Source organism: Eriocheir sinensis, unplaced genomic scaffold, assembly GCF_024679095.1.
Source record: "Eriocheir sinensis breed Jianghai 21 unplaced genomic scaffold, ASM2467909v1 Scaffold568, whole genome shotgun sequence".
NCBI lineage: Eukaryota > Metazoa > Arthropoda > Malacostraca > Decapoda > Varunidae > Eriocheir > Eriocheir sinensis.
In genome coordinates this window covers 53021-69764 of record NW_026111907.1, presented here as the reverse complement: position 1 = coordinate 69764, position 16744 = coordinate 53021, and the positions used below count along the sequence as shown (strand labels likewise).

Sequence of the window (16744 nt, the reverse complement as noted above, 5' to 3'; positions counted from 1 at the left end):
CACAGCTTTAATAATGTGTCTGATCTGTTTGTAATAAACCAATAAGAAATTCACTGACAAAATTGTTCGATGGCGACTCTGGCAATGATAATAGGCTCGTCCAATCAGAAGGCGCTATTCTGAAAGTCACTGTCTTGGACCAATCAGAGCACTGCCTTAGCATGGAGGGAGTCAGTTCCGGTTGGATGTCCGAGAGTGCGGGTGTTGTGTTGAGTGGCTGGGCCGTGACGGGAAATATCAGCAATAAGCAAACCTGAAAAAGAGGAGGGAGTCAGTTGATTACCTGGACTGTCACAAACTATCACGGCAGGAACGAAGCCTCAGTAGAGAGAAACAGATTCGTCCCCTATAAAGAGCAGGTTTGAGGTAAGACAATGGGAGGGAGGGAGGTTGTTAGGTAATGTTTTTATTCTTTTTTCGTAACAGCAACAGATGGATAAGTTGGCCTATGTACTGCACGTTGTCTGTGTATGTTATCGTCATTCTCTCTCTCTCTCTCTCTCTCTCTCTCTCTCTCTCTCTCTCTCTCTCTCTCTCTCTCTCTCTCTCTCTCTCTCTCTCTCTCTCTCTCTCTCTCTCTCTCTCTCTCTCTCTCTCTCTCTCTCTCTCTCTCTCTCTCTCTCTCTCTCTCTCTCTCTCTCTCTCTCTGTGTGTGTGTGTGTGTGTGTGTGTGTGTGTGTGTGTGTGTGTGTGTGTGTGTGTGTAATAAGAGAAAAAATAGAGAAACACATACATGAGTCCGGAAACAGAAATGAAATGCAAGCGGGATTTACAGAGAAGGGAGGCATACATGACAATCTTTACATACTGAAATATTGCATACAAAAAAGTTTTGAAATGAAAAATAAATTATTTGTCATCTCACTAGACTACAAGAAAGCCTTTGATTTAGTGGACAGAGCAAGTCTCATTAAAGCACTAATGTTAAATAATATACACCCTAAGCTGGTAAATATAATTACAAATATTTATACAGGTGACAAAACTAACCTAATAATTAATGGCGAAAGGCAAACATCAATCAGCATTACGAATGCAATTAAGCAGAGGTGTAATGGATTTACTCTCCTGTTCCTCCTTATCACATACCAAATAATAAAATATCTCCAACAAAGAAACTTTGGCTTTAAGAGCAATAAATTTAACATCCCCATCTTATACTATGCAGATGACGGCTTACTTTTAGCCAACTCAGAGGCAGAAGCATGTTGTAGTATAAGGGAGGTACAGAGAGTGGCAGAAGAATATGGGCTGCAGATAAATAAGGAGAAAAGCAAAATAATCCTATTCAATGATAAAGAACAGCCAGAAAATATTGAAGGCATACAAGTAGGAGATAACATAACCTACCTTGGAGTAAAAATATCAAACAAAAGAAACTGCTATTCAGAATATGAGAAGGAAAGATTAAACCAGGCAAACCATCTCGCAAACATGACGTACAGTATTACATCCAGAAGTTGTAACCGACTCATAATTGGGAAAAACTATTGGAAAGGACTAGGACTGTCAGTAATAATTTATGCGGCAGAAAACGTAGAGCACAACAAAGAAGACCTTCAAAAATTACAACAAATAGAAAACTCAGTGCACAGAGCAATACTGCAGACACCAACTTACACAGCTAGCACAGCTTTGAGAGGCGAGGTGGGTGCAACATCCTGCACAGCAAGAGATAAAATTATGAAAATTAAACTACTATATGCTAAAAATCTGCTGGAAGAAGGAGGAAATGTGCTATGCAGAGAAATTTTTCACTTTGAATATGAGAAAGGAAAGAGTAGCTGGATTACAACATTAAAGAAATATATGAGGGAAGGTAATGTAACACTTGAAGGATTAAAGAACATTAAAAAGAATGGTATAGTAGACCGCATCATAAAATGGGATTCCCAGGCATGGGTAACAGAAATACAACAAAAACAGCTCTAACAGTATATGCCAAGCTTAAGAAAAAAATGTGTCTGAGGAAAGTTGGATGGATGACACAGAAGGCAGCCGGATACTAGTCAGAGGAAGAACAAACACATTAAATTTAAATTGGAGGAATAAGTTTCAAAACAAGCCTGAGGAATGCCCGTGTTGTGGACATGAAAGTGAGACTTTGCAACATTTTCTGTTAGAATGTCCAGAGAATTATGACATCAGAAACGACACTACTTTATCCATAGAACTTCCGTACGCAGACACTGACACCAAACTTGGCAACATACTGGCACTCACAGCACTCAACAACAACCAGATAGAGGACCGGAAAAATTATGTGAAAAGACTGTGGAATAAAAGAGCAAAGAAAGTAAAGGCTGTACAAGTTTGTGAAAACAAAATCTTCAAGTGCAAAACAAAAAACAACAAGATCTGTGCAAGTAGAGTAATGGACATGAAAAGCAAACAACAAAACTATTAGCAGGAAAATTATGCAATTATAAAACTTTATGATCCGGCAAGTAGCAAATCTTGAGATTAAAAGTGTAAAAAGAATAAATACAAAAATCAAGTGAAAAAAAGAAAAAGCGAGTCAATAGAAATTAAGAATCAGGAAAATAACAGGAAAAGATTCCGACAGCTAAAGCAAAACAACAGTGGGAGCCGTCACGAAGGCAATAATCCCACGCCCCCTACTGGACTGCGTGTGTGTGTGTGTGTGTGTGTGTGTGTGTGTGTGTGTGTGTGTGTGTGTGTGTGTGTGTGTGTGTGTGTGTGTGTGTGTGTGTGTGTGTGTGTGTGTGTGTGTGTGTGTGTGTGTGTGTGTTTGTGTGTGTGTGTGTGTGTGTGTGTGTGTGTGTGTGTGTGTGTGTGTGTGTGTGTGTGTGTGTGTGTGTGTGTGTGTGTGTGTGTGTGTGTGTGTGTGTGTGTGTGTGTGTGTGTGTGTGTGTGTGTGTGTGTCTGTGTGTGTGTGTGTGTGTGTGTGTGTGTGTGTGTGTGTGTGTGTGTGTGTGTGTGTGTGTGTGTGTGTGTGTGTGTGTGTGTGTGTGTGTGTGTGTGTGTGTGTGTGTGTGTGTGTGTGTGTGTGTGTGTGTGTGTGTGTGTGTGTGTGTTTGTGTGTGAAATCCTCTCGTTGCCTGTGCAGGGTAAGATAATGGAAGAGGTGGTGGGGCGTCGTTAGGTGGTACTTATTGGTTTCTTCCCAATAACAGGTGAATAAGTACGTAAGGCAAGTTGTTTGTGTGTATTATTTTCGGTCTGTTTGCGTGTGCAGGGTCAGATTATCTTGGGAGCACAAGTAGACCATTTCATCATATCGTGGTTTGCGTTGGTGTCGGAATACCTGGTCAACAAGGCAGTTGGTTAATGAAGCGGAAACGAGATATCGGCAAGTTCATAATATTCTCAGTACAACCGGCCCTGTATGTTACAGTTTTTATTTATAGCAAAGAAACCCAGCTCAAGGGTGTAAATAGAAAATCACAAAAGCCCGCTCAGCGATGGGCGAAGCCGAGATCGGCTGCCTGCTCTGCCAACGGCAGGGGCTGGGGCGGTCAGGTGGAGACGTATTGCACGGGAATTGTCCTCGTAGACCTCACGTCTCGCCCGTCTCTCTCGCCCGTCTCTCTCGCCCGTCTCTCTCGCCCGTCTCTCTCTCTCTCTCTCTCTCTCTCTCTCTCTCTGTCTCTCTCTCTCTCTCTCTCTCTCTCTCTCTCTCTCTCTCTCTCTCTCTCTCTCTCTCTCTCTCTCTCTCTCTCTCTCTCTCTCTCTCTCTCTCTCTCTCTCTCTCTCTCTCTCTCTCTCTCTCTCTCTCTCTCTCTCTCTCTCTCTCTCTCTCTCTCTCTCTCTCTCTCTCTCTCTCTCTCTCTCTCTCTCTCTCTCTCTCTCTCTCTCTCTCTCTCTCTCTCTCTCTCTCTCTCTCTCTCTCTCTCTCTCTCTCTCTCTCTCTCTCTCTCTCTCTCTCTCTCATTCACACCGACCTCTGCTGAGAGAAGGTCGTGACCTCACCCGCTGCGCTCAACATCGCTTGCCCTGTGTTTCGTCGTGCTCTTGGGATTGCGTTTGCTTTCATGTGCGTTTGTGTGTTCTCGCTTGTGGACCTTGTGTGTTGCCTGTGATTTCCTGACACGTGTTTGGTGTGTGTTCGCTTGTGGGTTCTGCCTGTGGTTGCCTCTGTGATTTGTGTTTCCGGTGTTTTTGCGTGTGATCTGGCTGTTTCCGGTGTTCTGCGTGGGTTTCAGAGCGATTCAAGTGTGTTGTGTTTCCGGTGTTTTTGCGTGTGATATGGCTGATTCAACGTGTTCTGCGTGGGTTTCAGAGTGTTTTGAGTGTGCTGTTTGTTTCCGGTGTTTTGCGTGTGATTTGGCTGTTTTCAGTGTTCTGCGTTTCAGTGTGTTGTGTTTCCAGTGCTTTTGCGTGTGATTTGGCTGTTTATAGTGCTCTGCGTGGGTTTCAGAGTGTTTTGAGTGTGCTGTTGTATTTCCGGTGTTTTGCGAGTGACTTGAGGGTGTTTAGTCGTGCTTGTGCTTGGGTTTCTGAGTGTTTCGTGTGTCCCGAGTGTGACTTTGTGTTCCCGAGTGTCTCACGCGTGATTTGGGTGTGTCGACAGCCACCCTTTGAATTCCTGAAGTTCAATCTGCTCCTCCTCACTACACCCTCTTTAAATCCCTAGAGGATTAACACTTCCTACACCCCTTTCCCTCACCTCACCTAAGCCCCCCCACCCTCGCTCACCTCACATCCCTTTGCTCTTCCTCATCCCCTAGAGGATTAGCCCTTCCTACTCCTCCCTCACCTCCACATATTTCAGCCTCCCCCCCTCCTCCTTACCTCACATCCTATTTACCCATCCTTCACCCACCTTACCTCGCCTCTTTCTTAACCTTTCTTGTTCTCACACACCTCACTCACCTCACATCCCTTCCTACTCCTTCTCTCTCCACTTACCTCCTTTCCCAAACTCCCTCTCCTCATCTCACCTATTTCCTAATCCTCCTTGATCTCACACCTCACTCACCGCCTCCTTTCCCCTCTTTACTCACCTCACATCCTTCCCACTCCTCCTCTCTCCCACCTCACCTATTTCCTAACCCTCCTTGATCTCACACACCTCACTCACCGCCTATCTTACCCCCTCTTTACTCACCTCACATCTCTTCCTCCTCCTCTCTCCCACCTCACCTATTTCCTAACCTCCTTGATCTCACACACCTCACTCCGCCTCTCTTTCCCCTCTACTCACCTCACATCCCTTTTACTCCTCCTCTCTCCCACCTCACCTATTTCCTAACCTCCTTGATCTCACACCTCTCTTTCCCCTCTTTACTCACCTCATCCCTTCCTACTCCTCCCCTCTCACTTTTCCTCCATTACTAAACTACCTCTCACACCTCACCTCCCTTTCCTAATCCCCTTCACTCTGTGTTTTATCTCTTATTTCAGCTAAGATGGCACCTAAAGTGCAGTACTTGTAACGGTAGCTTCTCAGCTCACTTTTTACAGGGCGTTCTGCCGTCTGTCGACTGTGTCTCCAGGCAGCATCTCGAGACAAGACTGCAGGAGCAGGAAGAGAAGATGGAAGAAGGCCAGAATAAAATAATAGAGCTTTCTCTCACCAGGCAGCATCTCGAGACCAGACTGCAGGAGCAAGAAGAGAAGATGGAAGCAGGTCAGAATAAAATAATAGAGCTTTCTCGCACTGTTGCCTCCTTGCAGGAATTCATCCACGCTAACGTTGCTGTGGTGCCAAACCCTTCTCCAACCGCCCCCTTGCCCTCAGCGGCACCGTCGACACCAGCGGACAACACCACGCAACGGGAGGATGCTAGTGGCACCGACCATGATGGCTTCACCGTCGTGAATGGAGGAGCCAAACCAGCCAGACAAGCGATTTATCCTGTTCATTGCTTCAACAGGTTTGCCATTCTGGAGGAGGAGGACGAGCAGGAGAGCACCTTCCTGGTGGGTGACTCCATGATTCGCCAGCAGGTTGTTAAGTTCTGCGGCAGAGTTCCTCGTCGAAGACGGAACTATTGCTATCCTGGTGCTGGGATCGACGACATAACTGCTGCTCTTTAGGAGATCTCCCCCCAGGCCACTAATGATTCATTGTTTGTTATTCACACAGGTACGAACGACGTCACCACGACCCGGTCTGAGGAACTCCTGGAGAAGTACCGTAGGCTCATCCAGCAGTATAAGACTAAATCCCCTAACATTTTGATTTCAGGAGTTCTGCCACGGACTTGGGCGGAGAGCGACTTTTTCAGTAAGGCCTTCAGCCTAAACAACCGCTTACAAACTCTTTGTAGGGAGCTTGACGTGGAGTTCTTCAACGCATGGGACAATTTCTATGGACAAAATGAGCTCTTCCACAGGGACGGATTGCACCTTTCTCCCATCGGGGCAGCCAGACTCGGAAGGCTCCTCAACGAAGCAGTGCGTGTCATCCGAGCAAAAACGAGTCACGGCCACGTCCTCCACCCCACCCGTGTAAATAGAAGCCATGCATCGCAACAAACCCGTAACCGTGATCCCGCAAGTACCACCACCTCTATTACCAAGCCTCTAGATAACTTAAAATTCCTTAGTTTCAATGTGCGTAGCCTAAGTAACAAATTTGATGAACTGAGATGTCTTGCTTTAACAAATTTTTTGACATAATTGCTATAACCGAAACATTTATCGACACCACAAATACTGACTTAAGTTCCGAATACAACATAGATGACTACAGACTCTTCAACAAAGATCGTGTAAACCGTAGAGGCGGTGGCGTCACCCTTTATGTCAAAAGCTATTTGCAACCCACTGACAAAACACCGGGAAACAGTAACGTTGAACATTTGTGCGTGCGAGTAAACATTGCAAAAGTCAATTTAAATATATCTGTCACCTACAGACCTCCCGGGCAATCACTCGATGACGACCTTGAAATTTACAGCGTCTTAAGGCAGTCACTTAATAACAGCGACTCACTGATATTAGGAGACTTTAACCTCCCCCATATCGACTGGGCGACACTGTCAGGTACAGAAGGCGAGTCACATAGAATGATCGAATTTCTAGAAGAAAATTATCTAAGCCAAATGGTTTCTGAGCCAACTCGACAAAATAATATACTCGACCTTGTTATAACGACCCAAGATAACCTTGTCAGCAGTGTCACGGTAGGAGAACACCTCGGTTCTTGCGATCATAAATTAGTGCGCGTCGACATTAAAGCTCAATCATCAGTGATTGAAAATAAAGTAAAGGTGCCCAATTTCAAAAGAGCTAACTTCGTAGAAATCTGACAAAAACTAACAGAAATACAACTATCAGTTGACGGCAACGTAGAGGAAGCCTGGCTAAGCCTTAAAAATCACTTACTCACTCAGCAGAACACATTCGTCCCCTTGTGCGAGAAGCGAATTAACACTAATAAAAGCCCACCGTGGTTTAATAGCGAAATTAAACAATCAGTCAATGAGATAAAATTGTTTTACAGGTTAAAGAAAGAACAAACCACGCCCGAGAACATTAGACTTTATAATGACGCCAGGCGACGAGTAAAAAGACTAGTAGGTCAGGCAAAGCGTAGATATGAAGAAAATATTGCAGCCAACTGTAAAAATAACTCGAAATCTTTCTTCAGTTACATAAACAACAGAAAGGCGATCAAAAGTAGTATTGGACCTTTAACAAACAGCTACGTTGCACTAGTGTCTGACAGGCAACAATTTTCAAACCTCTTAAACAATTACTTTTCCTCGGTGTTTAATACTAACAGTCTTCCTCTCGCTACCACCAACACCAGTACTATTGTAAATCTCGAGCATGCATTGCCTAATTTTGAAATAACAACCGATGAAGTCCTTAAAGCTCTCCATTCACTTAAAACAAATAAAAGTCCTGGACCTGACAAGGTATATCCAACTCTGCTGAAAGAAACGAAGAGCGAAATACTCTCCTCCCTCACAACCGTATTCAATATGTCCTTGCGACAAGGCATCGTCCCTTCAGATTGGAAAAAGGCTAACGTGACACCGATTTTCAAGAAAGGAGACAAAAAAGTACCAGGTAATTACAGGCCCATTAGTCTAACTTCGGTTGTAGGTAAGCTACTTGAGGGCATAATTAGAGACAAAATTGTGAGTTACCTTGAAAGCCACTCATTGATTGGGGACTCACAACATGGCTTCCGAAACAAAAGATCCTGCCTATCAAACCTATTAACCTTTTATAACGACCTCTTCACTGTTTATGACGTAACCAAATCACTGGACGTAGTCTATCTTGATTTCAGAAAGCGTTTGATAAAGTCCGCATCATAAATTACTTTACAAATTAAAGCAAATAGGTATTGACGGTCAAGTAAACCAATGGATCGCGAATTGGTTGAGCAACAGACAAACAAGTAGTGATTGACGGATTTAACTCAGAGTGGGCGCCTGTCACTAGTGGCGTCCCTCAGGCTCGGTCCTTAGCCCAGTGCTCTTCATTATTTACATCAACGACGTGGATGTTGGACTCAATAATCGCATTAGTAAATTTGCAGACGACAATACCTTCTTCTGTGTTACTCTTTTCAATACCTTCTTCTGTGTAACTCTTTTCAATACCTTCTTCTGTGTTACTCTTTCAATACCTTCTTCTGTGTAACTCTTTTCAATACCTTCTTCTGTGTTACTCTTTTCAATACCTTCTTCTGTGTTACTCTTTTCAATACCTTCTTCTGTGTTACTCTTTTCAATACCTTCTTCTGTGTTACTCTTTTCAATACCTTCTTCTGTGTTACTCTTTTCAATACCTTCTTCTGTGTTACTCTTTCAATACCTTATGCTGTTACTCTTTTCAATACCTTCTTCTGTGTTACTCTTTCAATACCTTCTTCTGTGTTACTCTTTTCAATACCTTCTTCTGTGTTACTCTTTTCAATACCTTCTTCTGTGTTACTCTTTCAATACCTTCTTCTGTGTTACTCTTTCAATACCTTCTTCTGTGTTACTCTTTTCAATACCTTCTTCTGTGTTACTCTTTCAATACCTTCTTCTGTGTTACTCTTTTCAATACCTTCTTCTGTGTTACTCTTTTCAATACCTTCTTCTGTGTTACTCTTTTCAATACCTTCTTCTGTGTTACTCTTTTCAATACCTTCTTCTGTGTTACTCTTTTCAATACCTTCTTCTGTGTTACTCTTTTCAATACCTTCTTCTGTGTTACTCTTTTCAATACCTTCTTCTGTGTTACTCTTTTCAATACCTTCTTCTTGTGTAACTCTTTTCAAATCCCTTCTTCTTGTGTTACTCTTTTCAAATTCCCTCTTCTTGTGTTACTCTTTTCAACTTCCTTCTTCTTGTGTTACTTCATATGCCTTCTTCTAGTGTTACTTCTCTTCATTTTCCTTCTTCTGGTGTTCCCTTCTTTCCCTTCCTTCTCTCGGTGTTTCCATGTCGTCTTTTCCTGGTTTTGTATGTTGGAACGCGTTAGTCTCCTTCTCCCCAGAGAAGACCCGCCATACCAACATACAAGACACTTTAAACAAAGCAAAACAAGACAATTTTTTTTGGATTTTTTGTTTTTGTATTTTTTTGGATTTTTCGTTTTTTATCGTAGTTGGCATGACACTTGCCTTGCTTAGGGGAATTGTACCTCCCCATGCGTCGAACCTTCCATTGGAACGTGTCATTAACGCGTCGTCTGGCTAATAAGAGGTCAGTAACTGCATGTCTTGCTGCCACTTCACGCCCCCCCAACCCCCGGACCCTCGGGATCTCCGACACCTCCGTGGACGCTTCGGGGGAGCCGAGGCACCCTGTCGGAGCCCTGAGCCCTTCGACGCTCGCCAGGAAGGCCTTGGGCCCCCTGACGCTCCCCAGCCCCGCGAGGCGAGGAGGGTGGATAGCAAGATGAGCCTCTTAAAATTCCAGACGGGATTAATTTAAATCAATCGAAAATACAGTGAAGGCGCCGGAGACCGTTTTTGTTGGATCAAGGATGGCAGGACGAAGGCCAAAGGAAGGTGACAGAGGAAGGGAGGAATAAAGGGGGGAAGGTGACAAGAGGAGGGGAGGATGGAGAAAGATGACAGGACGAAGGAAGGAACGAGGGAAGGAAGGAAGGAAAGCAACAACGAGGGAAGGAAGGAAGGAAGGAAGGAACGAGGGAAGGAAGGAAAGTGATGTGACGAAAGTGGGAAGTTGACAGGACGAAGGAAGGAGACTGAACCGCCAAGATTCTGGCCGGGATTGGCGGGAATGGCGAGGCCCCGAACAGACTGACTTGGCGACTATATTATAATGTTGCTGCCTCGGCCTGTTCCGTTACTTTACTTCCCTGATTTGCTCACCACAGCCTTCGCCTTTGCTGTCCTTCATCTTCCACCTTTGATTAAATAGTTTGTGTAGTTTATCACAAACAGCCTCGTAAAGACCAGCAGGCCTGCTGTTGTTTGTTCTCACTTTGTGTTTCTTTGTTCCTCCTCCTCCTCCTTTGAAAAAAAAAAAAACAGACCTCGTGGTTGCCTTATATGAGGACTGTAAGAGAATAAATTTACCTCCTCCTCCACCTTCACCTCCTCCTCCTTCTCCTTCTCCACCTCCTCTTCCACCTCCACCTTCAACTCCTCCTCCTTCTCCTTCTCCACCTCCACTTCCACCTCCACCTCCACCTCCTCCTCCATCTCGTTTCTCCACAAACCTCATAGTTTCAAAAATATTAACAGAAACACATCAAAACACTATACATATTACTTAATCTTGAGAGAGAGAGAGAGAGAGAGAGAGAGAGTAAAGTAGGAATCGATTAATGAGTTGGGTTTGTAAACGCATTAGAACGAGACTAATTGTCAATAATATCACGATCACAGGATTATAGGGATTAAGGGAGTGACGATTATGGGATTAAGGGAGTGACAGTGGCTGGGAGGGAGGGAGGGTTGGGAGGTGAGAGAGAGGATTGAGGGAGACCGGGAATGGGACAGAGAGAGAGGGAGAGCAGTGGAGAACGAGGTGAAGGAAATAACACGGATACACAAGGATATGAGGGGACTATTAACCCGGTAGCCACAGCGATCATGTTTCTTAATGGTCCTTCTTAGCGAGAAAAATGAGAAAAAAATCATCACTCACACAAATCATTTCATAATATATATCAAAGCGTTTTGTGATCGGTTTATGCATCATCTATTTTTGGGGGTTTATATCATGGCACAAATTTGGCCCGTCGCTGCTACACGGTAAAGCCACAAATTTGGCCCGAGGGGCCATATTATAGGTTCCTTGCCAATTGCAAAATGAACGGAGAACAAAGCTCACAAAATATAACTGTTTTTATCGGGTCAAGTGTAGCGAGGGTATCGGTAAAAAGACACTGATAAAATGTTGTCAAGAAATCCTTGCATCTGTCTCATGGGCTGGACCTTGGCTACCGCTACCTTCCCTCCCCCTCTCTCACCCGCTTCCTCTCTACCAGGGAATAATGGCCCGGGGCAACCCGAGGTCCACAGGGGGTCACCCGGCGACCTTGACCATAGACATGACAACGTCGCTGGGTAGCACACGGTTGAATTCATTTCCATACATAAATCATCGTTACTATTCTAAAATTCGATACATTCACAACATAATATAGACTTGTTTTACCATATACAAAAATTTTAAAACTATGTCAAATACTAAACAACCGACATATAAAATTGTATGCCTTGTTGTGGTTGAAGCGACAATGCTGCCGGGTAGGGAATTCCACCTGCTCCACCAAAGTATCTTGATATTTGCATCAGACTTAGTACCTCGAACCCAATCCCATTATCCCCATGTACTACCTGAACCCAGAACTCTGCTTCCTGTCACTGAACCACACCATGATCCATCTACCTTCAAACCCGTAGGCTTTAATTGTTGTCAAAGTTATTGGTGAGGTTCTTTGTCGAATGCTTTACTAAAATTAAGATATACAATATCATAACTGTCGTCCTTACGTATTTGCCACTTTTTGTAAAAATAAAAAATAAATAAAGTCAGACAAGATCTAGCCTTGATTAATGAACCCAAGGTGGGGGCCATTGATCAGGCTGTTTCTCTAGGAGTCTAGGTGGTCACGGATATTTTCATCTATAATAGACTCGAATGTTTTTACTGCCACCGACGTTAAACTAATTGCAGCCGACATTAGACCATTGATAGAAAGAACGGAATGGGAAAAAAATAAAAGGAGGCATAAAGAGGGAGTGAGGAAGTAAGAGGAAGGAAGGGAGACTAATTATCTAAAGGAAGTGCAAGATAGAGACAGAGAAACATATCGATAACTAAATGGAAGGACAAAGCGATCATTAATTATAAGAAGAAATTATTAAAAAGAGGAAGAAAAAGAAGAAGAACAAGAACAAGAACAAGAACAAGAACAACAACAACAACAACAACAACAACAACAACAACAATAAAAGAACATAAGAACGTAAGGAGTCTGCAAGAGGCCGGTTGGCCGATACAAGGCAGTTCCTGTAAGTCTAACCGCACCTAACCTCACTATCCTTGAATTTATCCAAACTTTTCTTCAATGCATCTATGGTATTGGCACCCACAAGATGACTCCCAAGCCTGTTCCACTCATCCACCACTTTACTGGTAAACCAATTCTTGCCTATGTCTTTGTTGAATCTGAATTTAACTAGCTTAAAACCGTCGCTACGTGTTCTACCTTGCTCTTTTACAACCAAAACCCTATTTACATACCCTTTATTAAAGTCCTTCATCCATTTATAAACCTCGATCAAGTCACCTCGCAACCCTCGCCTTCCTAGAGCGTATAAATTTAAAAGCTTCAGTCTATTTTCATTAGGCAAGTTTCTCACCCCTTGAATCATTGTTGTCATCATCCTCTGTACAGATTCTAACTACTTGATATACACTCTACAGTAAGGTGACCAGAACTGAACCGCATACTCGAAATGAGGTCTAATTAATGCTAAGTAGAGTTTGAGGATGACTTCAGCGCTCCTATTGCTTACGCTCCTCGAGATGAAACCCAGTACCCTATTTGCACGATTCTTAGCTTGAATGCACTGAGCTCTAGGACGGAGGTCAGTGCTCACTAAGACTCCTAAATCTCTCTCACACCCAGACCTACTCAGCGGAGTGTCATTTAAGGAGTATATAATTCTGTGAGGGGTTATTCCTACCTACACTCAGAATCCTGCACTTCCCGACATTGGATTCCATCTGCCACTTCCCCGCCCAATCATATAGTGTGTCTAGCTCATCCTGAAGAACGCTAGCGTCCTGGAAGAAGAAGAAGAAGATGAAGAAGAAGAAGAAGAAGAAAAGACAAAGAAGAAATGACAAAAAAGAAGAAGAAGAAGAAGAAGATGTATGAGGAAAATAATAATAATGAGAACAAAATCAACGAGGAGAGGAAGAAAAAAAAAATAATACCTAACAACAACTAAAGCAAAACCAGAAATAAAATAAAATAAAATAAAACAATAATCGAGAACTCCGTATTATATGTTAACTCCCTTCGTTTTCCATAATTAATGTGAGCTGAAGATTATTTTTTTCCAATACCGCTACTACGTGTAAATATATAAATCACTTCAAATTAACTTTTCATCTTTTGTCTCGCTCACCACGAAAATGCACACCAGCTGACACCCTCAAGGCCTTGTGTCCATTATAAATCTACGGACTCTTCACTGATACTTGTATTTTCTTAGATTTAAAAAGTAAAATAAAAAAGTAAATAACGTTGAGAACCTTGCATGAATTCTGTACCGAGGCAACACCCTCTTACTCGTAGAGACGAGAAAAAGCAGGACAAAAAAACAACAACAACAGGTAATGTGATAATGGAGGGAGTGGATTACGTAAAAATGCGTAAGCTCTTGCTAGGCAGATTATTCGTTAAAAGCTGATCCTGTTTTCAAAGTGCGCGTCATGAAATATTTACACACACACACACACACACACACACACACACACACACACACACACACACACACACACACACACCACATTAGTTTTAACAAGTGGTTCTCTAGTTTCAAAGCCACGGGAAGAGTAAACAAGAGGAAAAAGTATAAAAGATAGTTAACAAGTGGTTCTCTATAGTAAACAAGAATAAGACTGTTCTAATAATAAGTTAAGAAGTGTGTATCTATATTATCAAACTCACGGGAAGATCAAACAAGTGCAAGACTGTTCTAATGAAAAGGTAACAATTGATTCTCAAGATTCAGATCGACGTGCCTAGTAAACCCTTGCTAGATTCTTATAAACCATCCACGAACACGCCAATTCCTGGATTTCGTTAGGGGGCATCAGGGGTTAGGTTAGGTTAGGTTAGGTTAGGGAGCACACACACACACACACACACACACACACACACACACACACACACACACACACACACACACACGCAGCAGCACCATTGCCATAAAAGGTTGTGATATTCTCGTTTTGTTCTGGATTGTTCTGCGGTGAGGTGATGCTTCTGTGAGGGGTGGTGGTGCGGGGGGAGGGGGGGGGTCGGAATGGTGGTAGGCAGTGGGGTGATGGTGGGGGGTTAATGGGTGGTGGTGCTGGTGGTGGGGGTTGATGGGTGGTGGTGGGGGTGGTGGGGATGGTGGAGGAGAGAGTCGAAGTTCTTGTCTTGGTTGGCTTCTCCGTCATTCACTTTTTGGGAAGTGTATTTCGTGTATACTAATTATTTACCCGTGTATCTATTTAGGGTTGTATGACAGCTGGTTAGTGATTTATTTTATTATTTTTCTTTTACAGCAAAGGACACAGCACAAGGGCACAACAACAGGAAACAATAAAAAAAGCCCGCTACTCGCTGCTCCTGTAAAGAATCGGAACAGGTGGCCGAAAGAGCATGTTACCTTATGATTACAGAGAGCTAATGATTTTATAATGTCATCAGTCAGTCAGCGGAAGGCAATCGGACCGGGACAGCCTAATGAATGACGCTCCGCGGGGATCTGTGTTGGGTCCACTGCCATTCATTGTTTATAGGATTTTTATAAATTCAGGGAAGTTGTGATATGTAAATGTATTGAATATCTATAGATCTATCTACCTATCTGTAGCTATATCTATCTATATCTATCTATATATATCTGTCAATCTATCTATCTCTATCTATCTTTTTATCTATTTATTTATCTATCTATATATCTCTCTATCTCTCTATCTATCTACATATCTCTCTCTCTCTCTCTCTCTCTCTCTCTCTCTCTCTCTCTCTCTCTCTCTCTCTCTCTCTCTCTCTCTCTCTCTCTCTCTCTCTCTCTCTCTCTCTCTCTCTCTCTCTCTCTCTCTCTCTCTCTCTCTCTCTCTCTCTCTCTCTCTCTCTCTCTCTCTCTCTCTCTCTCTCTATGTATGTGTATATATATATATATATATATATATATATATATATATATTTATATATATATATATATATATATATATATATATATATATATATATATATATATATCTCTCTCTCTCTCTCTCTCTCTCTCTCTCTCTCTCTCTCTCTCTCTCTCTCTCTCTCTCTCTCTCTCTCTCTCTCTCTCTCTCTCTCTCTCTCTCTCTCTCTCTCTCTCTCTCTCTCTCTCTCTCTCTCTCTCTCTCTCTCTCTCTCTCTGTATATATATATATATATATATATATATATATATATATATATATATATATATATATATATATATATATATATATATATATTATGAAATTATCCCATATGGGTAGGCCCTTCTGGTGATTGGAATGACGAGTTCTAATCAGTATTGTAGAGTACTTCGGTGAAAGCTCCCTTCCATTACCAACAGAGTGAGTTGTCAATAGCATTGTTAATTAACTTCAATAAGCTCGCTATCATTACCAACAGAATGACGAAGTGTAAATATTATTGTTACTTAACTTGAATAGGTTCGCTACCATTATACACCAACATAATGTGAATAAACTTAATCATAAATTAACATTGTATTGCGTAACCCTAACAACTATGAAACTCACTTAATAGTAATATATTAAAAACAGAGGATCGAGGCTGAAGGCAACACACTAGCATAGTTATAACACCTCCAAGCCTCTCTGCAGTACATGAAATCTTATGATTCCCTAGCACAGAGCTTGAGAGTGACACGTTCCTACACCTTCACCTTCCTACAGATTCAGAATAGTGCAGTCCAGCCTTTCATTAGCATGGTTATACCACCTCCAATACACTCTACAGCATATGACACCTTCTGATTCACTAGCCCTAAGCCAGAGAGTGCCACCTACATACAGGGTCAGACCAGTGCAGTCCAGCTTACACTAGCATAGCTATAACACATCCGAGCCTCTCTGAAGCACATTACACCTTCTGATCCCCTACCACTGAGCCAGCGAGTGCCACATTCCTACACCACCTTTCTAAAGTGTCAGATTAGTGCAGTCCAGCCTATCACTAGTATAGTTATAACACCTCTGTTGTGTTTGTTGTCTACCAGCACTTAATTACTCCTGACAGCACTATAACGTACCTGTAATATGTGACAACTGGTTATATCCCATCCTTGTCGACGTGTCCGTGGTGTCGGTCTTGAGGGGGATGGATAGGCGTGGAGGCACACAGTATTTATTGAGTAAGCTCTACATTACACCCTGAATCTCAGCGCCTTGTGTCCTCGTTTGTGTGTGTGTGTGGAATCCTCTAGGGGCTATATGTAGCTGAAACTTACATATGGTATACAATCCTAGTATATAAACATACAAAAGTATAAAGGTATCAAAACTTATATAAAGGGATTTGGATTCCTTGTTACTACATAGTTTTGTCTGGGCGCTTACAAAGAAAACTTAGC

At 42.7% G+C, this 16744-nt stretch overlaps 1 long non-coding RNA gene across 11 annotated transcripts; it reads right to left on the bottom strand.

Moving 5' to 3' along the window:
* Positions 1 to 8472: 8472 nt before the first annotated feature.
* LOC126993138 (uncharacterized) lies at positions 8473 to 9875 on the bottom strand. Of its 11 annotated transcripts, none has more exons than XR_007747442.1 (3): positions 8953 to 9875; positions 8582 to 8716; positions 8473 to 8528 (listed from the first exon to the last, which is right to left on the bottom strand). It is a non-coding gene; the product is annotated as an uncharacterized LOC126993138 (long non-coding RNA). The 11 variants fall into 11 exon arrangements; XR_007747443.1 differs by having other exon boundaries at positions 8474 to 8501; XR_007747445.1 differs by having other exon boundaries at positions 8474 to 8528; positions 8609 to 8716.
* Between the last annotated feature and the right edge of the window lie 6869 nt (positions 9876 to 16744).